Source organism: Polyodon spathula, chromosome 54 (genome assembly GCF_017654505.1).
Source record: "Polyodon spathula isolate WHYD16114869_AA chromosome 54, ASM1765450v1, whole genome shotgun sequence".
NCBI classification, from domain to species: Eukaryota; Metazoa; Chordata; class Actinopteri; order Acipenseriformes; family Polyodontidae; genus Polyodon; species Polyodon spathula.
The window spans coordinates 111,920-121,919 of NC_054587.1; the positions used below are offsets into that span (position 1 = coordinate 111,920).

The following is a 10,000-nucleotide window of genomic DNA, read 5'->3' on the forward strand; positions in this document are numbered from 1 at the left end:
TCAGTCCCAAACCCCACCTCTGAGAGCTTTACTCAGTTCTAGGAAATCAGCACAGTGGTCTCATTTCTTGTGAAATCGTCAGTCTGTCTGTCCCACTGCAGCAGAAATGGCAGAAGCAAATATTCTTGTAGCACATGACCAGTTTAGCTGTTCAGTGTGTCTGGAGCTATTGAAGGACCCAGTCGCTATTCCATGTGGACACAGTTACTGTATGGGGTGTATTAAGAACTGCTGGGATCAGACTGATCATACAGGTGTCTACAGCTGCCCCCAGTGCAGAGAGACCTTTACCTCAAGGCCTGTTCTGCGCAGAAACACCGTGCTGGCTGAAGTCGTGGAGGAATTAAAGAAGACAGGACTCAATCCTCCTCCTGCTCAAAGTTATGCTGGACCTGGAGATGTGCCGTGTGATTTCTGCACTGGGACAAAGTTCAAAGCTGTGAAATCCTGTTTGACATGCCTGGCCTCTTACTGTGAAACACACGTCAAGCCACACTATGAGGGGGCTGCTTTCAAGAGGCACAAGCTGATCAATGCAACTGGAAATCTGGAGCAGAAGCTTTGTGCTGAACACCAAAAGGTTTTGGAGGTCTTCTGTAGAACCGATCAGACGTGTATTTGCTTGTTGTGTACACAAGATGAACACAAGAGCCATGATACAGTCTCAGCTGAGAAAGAAAGGACTGGGAAACAGGTAAGGGTTTGAACCATTTCCTTGTAGCTATCCTAGAAGATAAGAATTCCCAGGGATATTTAACATGTCTGTTTACTAGGTTATACAGTTTCACATTAGATCAGATTTGAATTGTATATTAAGAGCTATTTAAAGAGCTGTAGTTTATTTTTTTTTTATTATGGATTCAAATGTATTTCAAGCTGAGTTGGGTAGTTGGAGGCAGATTGGAATTTAATGTAAAAATAGTATAATTTATATTGCTAGTATTTTGTATATTTGGTTATTTTATAGAATCATATGTCTGTTTCATTGTTTAAGATATTATAGTTTAATTGGTCACCAACTTCAAAAAGTGAGCCACTCGACTTTCTGAAAGAAGACTCAGTGAGACAAACAAGGTTGAATCGAACAAAGTTTATTAGTTAAAGTTTGCAAACCTGAGAACATGCTCAACACACGCTGTGTTAGGAAAACCGAGCAAGTGTTCTGACTACGCAGAGCCAGTAAGCATAATATATACCTTGTAACCTACAGTTATTGCGAGCCAATCACAGAAGCTTAACTCAATATTCGCGGATAGCAACAACTTGGAAGATTAAGATGAGACCAATCATATGCAACAATAACAACTTATCTAAATTGCAAGCATCCTAAAATTATACCTATTCTAACTAAGACGGTGACATTTCTGTGAACTGTCACGGATGCAGCTTGCGGTTCCTAAATAAAGAGAACTTCCTCTTTCTAGCTAGTAGTCAGTATCTTTCCATCCCTTATAGGGGTTGCTTGCCCTGCAGCAAGAAAGAGGAAGTATGCAGAAGTCAAACAAAACTACCAGCACACAAATGTTTTATTATGGTTATGTATTATGTAATCTTAGAATAATATACTATGGATTTTAGAATCTTGGAACATTATCGTAAATTTGACTCGTACCTTTGGGACTTGTTAGTCTCGTCATCGTTGTAACAGAAAAAGGGTTGTGTAGCGGTTAAACTGTGTAAACATGAAGTTCCCAGCAAAGCCAAGCAATTATTTTAAAACTCTTTGAGGTCCAGGCCAATTTTGGCTTGTTTTCCCTGTTTTCAAATTTGTGCGCACAGCTCCATAACTGTAGGGGTGACATGCAAGTGTCTCCCATCAAATGAAAGGGAACAAACTGGGCTTGCATGGAAAACAACACTCAATCTCACACTCACCCTCTTTGGTGTAGGAAACAAAAAACACACAAAAACACTTTAGAAACAATCTTCATTTATTGTTTATTAAAACAGTTCTTACGTTTTTTGGCAGAGGGTTTACAGGTCCTCTGCTATTCCTAATCTACCTTAATGATTTAGATTCTGGTATAGTAAGCAAACTTGTTAAATTTGCAGACGACACAAAAGTAGGAGGAGTGGCAAACACTGTTGCAGCAGCAAAGGACATTCAAAATGATCTAGACAAGATTCAGAACTGGGCAGACACATGGCAAATGACATTTAATAGAGAAAAGTGTAAGGTACTGCACGCAGGAAATAAAAATGTACATTATAAATATCATATGGGAGATATTGAAATTGGAGAAGGAATCTATGAAAAAGACCTAGGAGTTTTTGTTGACTCAGAAATGTCTTCATCTAGACAATGTGGGGAAGCTATAAAAAAGGCTAACAAGATGCTCGGATACATTGTGAAAAGTGTTGAATTTAAATCAAGGGAAGTAATGTTAAAACTGTACAATGCACTAGTAAGACCTCATCTTGAATATTGTGTTCAGTTCTGGTCACCTCGCTATAAAAAAGATATTGCTGCTCTACTAGAAAGAGTGCAAAGAAGAGCGACCAGAATTATTCTGGGTTTAAAAAGCATGTCATATGCAGACAGGCTAAAAGAATTGAATCTGTTCAGTCTTGAACAAAGAAGACTACGTGGCGACCTAATTCAAGCATTCAAAATTCTAAAAGGTATTGACAGTGTCGACCCAAGGGACTTTTTCAGCCTGAAAAAAGAAACAAGGACCAGGGGTCACAAATGGAGTTTAGACAAAGGGGCATTCAGAACAGAAAATAGGGGGCACTTTTTTACACAGAGAATTGTGAGGGTCTGGAATCAACTCCCCAGTAATGTTGTTGAAGCTGACACCCTGGGATCCTTCAAGAAGCTGCTTGATGAGATTTTGGGATCAATAAGCTACTAACAACCAAACCAGCAAGATGGGCCGAATGGCCTCCTCTTGTTTGTAAACTTTCTTATGTTCTTATGTTCTTATGACAGGCTCTAACACTGCTGAATGAAACCTGAACATGAAATGAACATTGGGTACATTCTGAATAGATTGAGCTGAAAACAAAGAATGAACATATTTACAAAAGCAGCACAAACAGGGAAATAAGCACAGTGTGTAAGTGCTGCCTGTGTGCAGCGGAGTGCCAGGGGGGCTTGCACGAGCACATTTAGGCTGAGCTGCTTGTTCGTCAGGCTCTGCGTCTGTGTTCCACTTCTCATGTGAGAGAGCTGCTGTGAGGGTGGGAGGGGAGGGTGTTCTTCTTTTGGGTGCAGATATGCTGGAGCTTCTGCACTGTCATTATAAAATGAGGCTTTGTGAACAAACGCTGACATCACCACTCCCCAGACGCCTGTAACTCGACACCAAGATCAGCTGACAAGCTGCAGCAGAGAAGTGTGTCTTTCAGTAAACAAGCACAGACTCACCGTTACACACACACACACCCTTATTCACACATTAGAGAAATAGCTCAATTCTACTGCACTCGAAATATGCATTGACAAGCTGCAGCAGATTTGAGCAGTCCATCTTTTCACTAAGCAACTGTGGATCAAGTGTCCTTTTGTATTGCTGGCAGCTGTGCACTAGATGGTGTTGTATCTTACTACTATACACACATGCTGTCTGATCTAGCCTGTGCTACAGACGTCTATGGCATGGAACTAGAACTGAAGAGCAAAACATATTCGAAAACCATTCAGAATTATTGCAACATTGTAAAGAGGTAAGGGGACAAGAAAATAGAAAATATATTTGAACTAAAATGATTCTGTCAGTTTCAGTAGCATTCTTAGACAGGCCTGTGTTGTGTGTGACAGGATATCACTCAATGCCTCATCAGAAATGTCACTGTGTCACTGTGTTTCTACACAGAAGCAGCTGGGAGAGACACAGACAGAAATACAACAGAGAATCCAGGAGAGACTGAAAGAAGTGAAGGAGCTCAAACAGGCTGTGGAGTCACTGAAAGTGGGTATTGACAAGAGGGGTATTATTATTATTATTATTATTATTATTATTTATTATTATTATTATTATTATTATTATTATTATTAACAGATGGACTGGAACACATCTGCAGAAGTTTGCTGTCTATGCCTGATGTGTTTTTGATATCAATTCTAACCATGTCTCCTCTACTGTGTTCTTTCACTCAGAGATCTGCATGCATAGAAATAAAGGAAAGTGAGAAGATCTTTACTGAGCTGATCCGATCCATTGAGAAGATCCACACTGAGGTTATTGAGCTGATTGGAGCTAACGAGAAGGCTGCAGTGAATCAGGCTGAAGGACGCATGAAGAAACTGGAGCAGGAGATTGCTGAGCTAAGGAGGAGAAACGCTGAGCTGAAACAGCTTTCAGAGACAGAGGATCACATCCATTTTCTACAGGTAACATCACTGCTTGTTAGAAAATCTCAAGCACATAACTGGGACGCTTTCACACAGACCTCTCCAATTGAATGAATCCTTGCTTTTCACCAGGAATGTTTTGGAGCCCATTCTGTTTCACTGAAAACTCCTTTTCTCCACTTTCCTGTTGTAGAATTTCCAGTCTCTCTGTGCCCCTCCTGAAGCTGGAGACTTACCCAGCGTTACTGTCAATACAGACATCTCTTTTGGGGCTGTGAGGAAAGCTGTATCTGAACTTAAAGACCATATTGAAGACTTCTGCAAGGGGGAATTAGTCAAAATAAGCACAACAGGTTGGTGTGAAGTAGATTCCTTTGGTAGAGATTTCTCAAATAGACCATGGCTTGAGGAGGGACAGGACTTGCAAGACATTAATAAAGACCTCTTGCAGATTGTTGGTTATATGAGTATTGTAGCAGAGAGAAAGGAGGAGGGAGCAGGCAGCAGGGAGGAGACACCATGGAGGAGGGAGCAGGGAGGAGGAGGAGGATGTATGGAGGAGTGAGAAGGGAGGTGGGAGCAGATAGAAGCTAGGGGCGGAGGGACTTACTTGCTCCCTCGCCCCTCGGTATCCTCTCCCTATCGAAACAACACTCGGACCCCTACAGGTGTTGACTGAGAGGCAACCCTGACCTGGTTCGTTACTGAAAACCTAAGAATGACTTTGGGAGGACTCCTCCCTAGGCGTAATCTCTGATTGATGGAATGAGGGAGTAAACCTTACGTCTTGAGACTAACTTCGTCCCTCCTCCACAACACCCTACTACCTCCTACCTTTACGCTCTGTCAGTGGGGTACTCCTACCACATGCTGTTTGGTCTCAGTCCCTCCTGTGTGGAGCAGCCCTCGATGATGAAGCAGGGAGGAGGTGTGATGTGAGGATGGAGCGGACAATGACTGATGAAGATGAAGGAGGGAGGAGGAAGCAGGGAGGAGGGAGCATGGAGGAGGAGCAGGGACTGATGAAGCAGGGAGGAGGGTGATGTGAGGATGGAGCAGACAATGACTGATGAAGCAGGGAGGAGGTGTGATGTGAGGATGGAGCAGACAATGACTGATGAAGCAGGGAGGAGTTGTGATGTGAGGATGGAGCAGACAATGACTTTTGGATGTTTGATGCACAAGAGTGTCCTAATATGGACACAGTACTGTTGGGCAAAGAGATATGATGGAAAGGAAGGAATTCAAGACTCCAGTGCAGTGCAGGCGTGTTCACATTAACTTTGGCTGCTGCACCGATATGGATGGAATACATCTTCATTGTAATCGTGAACATCTTGAAGTACGGATTTTTACACAATTAAATGTCGTGAATAAGCCTTGTTTCTTTTCAGATTGCTGTTTGGAGTCTTGTGTGTGTTGTGTATTAATCCACATGTTTCAATTCTATTTCTCTCAGTGAATGAAGTTGCAGTTTACAGTCTGCAGGCTCCAGAGCCAAGGAACAGAGCTGAGTTTTTAAAATGTAAGTCTGTTTTCACTGAAACATTTGATTGAAAGATGTGTCCCTCCATTGTGAGAAGAGCTAACACTACAGAACAGGGAGGGGTGGAGCTTGAGGCCAGCAATTATTATTATTTATTTGTAATTGTGAAGCCATTAATCTACACTCCTCTCCAGCAAGTATTGGTTCAGATGAATACATGCAGAATGACTGGGGGAGGGGCACTGGTTGCATGTTCTTCCACTCAGACCTTTCTCTCCCTAAATATCTTGGTATCCCTGAACAGATAATCATCCCATCTTTTACAGAAATCAAACTCACCCAAAATACAAATAATCCTTTTACTCCCTTCTGTCCCTTTGTACCTCAATGCCTCTTCTGTTTTCAAGCTGTAGCCTTATCTCAGAAACAGCCTTTATAAAAAGACCCTGCTGTAATATGTATTGATCAGTCTGTCTTTGTGTTGGTTCTGTACCATTCAAACCTAGTGGAGATTTTCTCAGTGATTTGACTTTTCTAACCGTCTCTCCTCTACCCGTCCTCTTCTCTTCAATCAGATTCCTGTCAGCTCACACTGGACCCAAACACAGCTCACAGAAACCTCTGTCTGTCTGAAGGGAACAGAAAGGTGACATGGAGGAGAGAGACCCAGCGATGTGCTGATGATCACCCAGAGAGATTTGATTGCTGGGAACAAGTGCTTTGCAGAGAGGGTTTGTCTGGGACTCGCTGTTACTGGGAGATTGAGTGCAGTGGGGGAAGGGCTTCTATAGGAGTCACATATAAAGGAATCAGCAGGAAAGGAGGGGATTGTTCCTGTGCTCTTGGATTCAATGACAAGTCCTGGAGTTTGCTCTGCTCTGATTCCAGTTACACTGCCTGGCACAATAACAATAAAACTGCAATAACTGCCCCCCGCTCCCCCAGAATAGGAGTGTATCTGGACTTTAATGCCGGCACTCTGTCCTTTTATGGCGTCTCTGACACAATGACCCTCCTGCACAGATTCCAAACCGCATTCACTGAGCCGCTCTATCCTGGGTTTAGGCTTTGGTTATTATGATTCCAGTGTAACAATCTGCCAGCTGAACTAGACTGTCTTGTGTTGTAAGAAACCCTTTGTATTGAACTCCCTGTCTGTCCTCTCCACTCCTCGGCTGAAGGGAATGTTCAATCTGACACAACTTTGGATGAAAGTTAGGGGGTAAAACGGCACCCCCTGCAGAGTGAAACGAGGTGAATTATTTGTTTTTACACTTGGGGCCGAGGCAGACTCATTTTTACTGTTTAATCTGTCAGGGGAGTGTTTTTGTAATTGCAAACACTCACAACTGGACAGCTGTTTCAGCATCAAATGTTCAAAATGTCCTGAGTATTTATTGATTACAAACACATACACAGCACCAAGTGGCAGACTTAGTTGGCATCTCTGCACAGTGCTAGAATTCCCACAGCAAGTACTGAGAAGTATCTCTTAAGCTGATTGTAGCTCACTAAATAATCCCACAATGTGTTCCTATATTGCACTTCCATTGGCTACATAGGTCTCAAATGTGCAGGTTTGAAAAACATGACGGGCAAGATTCTCAGAAAACCATGATCTTGTTTCGAGTTGGATTTTGTCTATCAAATGGATATTTATAGATATTTATAGTATCTAGCTGAACTATTTGGGATTTAGGTGCATCTGGCAAATCTATAAACCCTGGGGCTTCATACATACCTTTATACAGGCAAGCAATAGGTACAAGATGCCTTTTCCTCGTGTTATTATTAGAATTTTGTTTGTAAATGATCCCATTCTGAAATGGTTGGATAATTACCCTAACGAGCATTTAATTAGATGCATCGGGTCTACTCGTCAGGCAGTTCAAAGTTTCAATATTATAACTGTTTGCTTATTTGAACAATAATGTGAGTGAAATATCATCACAAGAAAGAAGACATTTCCATGGATATCGTAAAAGGCGCAAAACAATTATATCCCTAAAGTAGACAAATCTAAATGTAAAACTAAATTGCCAAAATGGTTTAATAGATCAATTAAAAAAAATATTCAGCGAAAAAAGGCACTTTACAGAGCATTAAAAAAGGACCAAAAAGAAAGTACACAGAAAGAGTACACAGAACTGCAAATGCAAGTCAAAAAGGAAGTTAGAAAGGCCAAGAGAGAAATAGAAATGAACATTGCTAAGGGAGCTAAAACCAATTCCAAAATGTTTTTCCAATATTACAACAGCAAGAGAACATTCAAAGAGGAGATTAAATGTTTAAGAGATACAAATGGCAAAATCGTAGAGGAAGAAAAAAAAAATAGCAAATATGTTAAATGATTACTTTTCACAAGTTTTTACAAAGGAAGATACTGACAACATGCCCCACATGTCATCCAGTTCCTATCCAGTTTTAAATAACTTTAGCATAACTGAGGCAGAAGTGTTAAAGGGACTAGGAGCTCTTAAAATAAACAAATCCCCTGGGCCGGATGAGATCCTCCCAGTAGTACTCAAAGAAATGAAAGAAGTAATTTACAAACCGCTAACCAAGATCATGCAGCAGTCTCTTGACACAGGGGTGGTACCGACAGACTGGAAAATTGCAAACGTAATACCGATCCACAAAAAGGGAAACAAAACTGAACCAGGTAACTACAGACCAGTAAGCCTGACTTCTATTATATGCAAACTTATGGAAACTATAATAAGATCCAAAATGGAAAATTACCTATATGGTAACAGGGTACTGGGAGACAGTCAACATGGTTTTAGGAAAGGGAGATCGTGCCTAACTAACTTGCTTGATTTTTTTGAGGATGCAACATCGATAATGGATAATTGCAAAGCATATGACATGGTTTATTTAGATTTCCAGAAAGCTTTTGACAAAGTCCCGCACAAAAGATTAATTCTCAAACTGAACGCAGTTGGGATTCAGGGAAACACATGTACATGGATTAGGGAGTGGTTAACATGTAGAAAACAGAAAGTACTGATTAGAGGAAAAACCTCAGAATGGAGTGTGGTAACCAGCGGTGTACCACAGGGATCAGTATTAGGTCCTCTGCTATTCCTAATCTACATTAATGATTTAGATTCTGGTATAGTAAGCAAACTTGTTAAATTTGCAGACGACACAAAAGTAGGAGGAGTGGCAAACACTGTTGCAGCAGCAAAGGTCATTCAAAATGATCTAGACAAGATTCAGAACTGGGCAGACACATGGCAAATGACATTTAATAGAGAAAAGTGTAAGGTACTGCACGCAGGAAATAAAAATGTACATTATAAATATCATATGGGAGATATTGAAATTGGAGAAGGAATCTATGAAAAAGACCTAGGAGTTTTTGTTGACTCAGAAATGTCTTCGTCTAGGCAATGTGGGGAAGCTATAAAAAAGGCTAACAAGATACTCGGATACATTGTGAAAAGTGTTGAATTTAAATCAAGGGAAGTAATGTTAAAACTGTACAATGCACTTGTAAGACCTCATCTTGAATATTGTGTGCAGTTCTGGTCACCTCGCTATAAAAAAAGATATTGCTGCTCTAGAAAGAGTGCAAAGAAGAGCGACCAGAATTATTCCGGGCTTAAAAGGCATGTCATATGCAGACAGGCTAAAAGAATTGAATCTGTTCAGTCTTGAACAAAGAAGACTACGTGGCGACCTAATTCAAGCATTCAAAATTCTAAAAGGTATTGACAGTGTCGACGCAAGGGACTTTTTCAACCTGAAAAAAGAAACAAGGACCAGGGGTCACAAATGGAGTTTAGAAAAAGGGGCATTCAGAACAGAAAATAGGAGACACTTTTTTACACAGAGAATTGTGAGGGTCTGGAATCAACTCCCCAGTAATGTTGTTGAAGCTGACACCCTGGGATCCTTCAAGAAGCTGCTTGATGAGATTTTGGGATCAATAAGCTACTAACAACCAAACGAGCAAGATGGGCCGAATGGCCTCCTCTCGTTTGTAAACTTTCTTATGTTCTTATGTTCTTAAATCCCAATCAAACTGCATTACATGTGCAATCTGCCCACAGTGGAAAAGCAGAAACGTGTTTTAAGCCTGGCCTTTGTCGCCCTCTTCAGGACAAACTGTGCAGCTGCGCAGAGCCTGATTGAAAGCAATTCTTTTCACTTGGTGTGGTTCCATTGGAAATGTAGGGCCCTATTCACACAACCTTGAGGACTGTTCTAAG

At 41.2% G+C, this 10,000-nt stretch overlaps 1 pseudogene; it reads left to right on the top strand.

Moving 5' to 3' along the window:
* Nucleotides 1-53: 53 nt before the first annotated feature.
* Nucleotides 54-7,767, top strand: LOC121307261 (annotated as a pseudogene).
* Nucleotides 7,768-10,000: the final 2,233 nt, after the last annotated feature.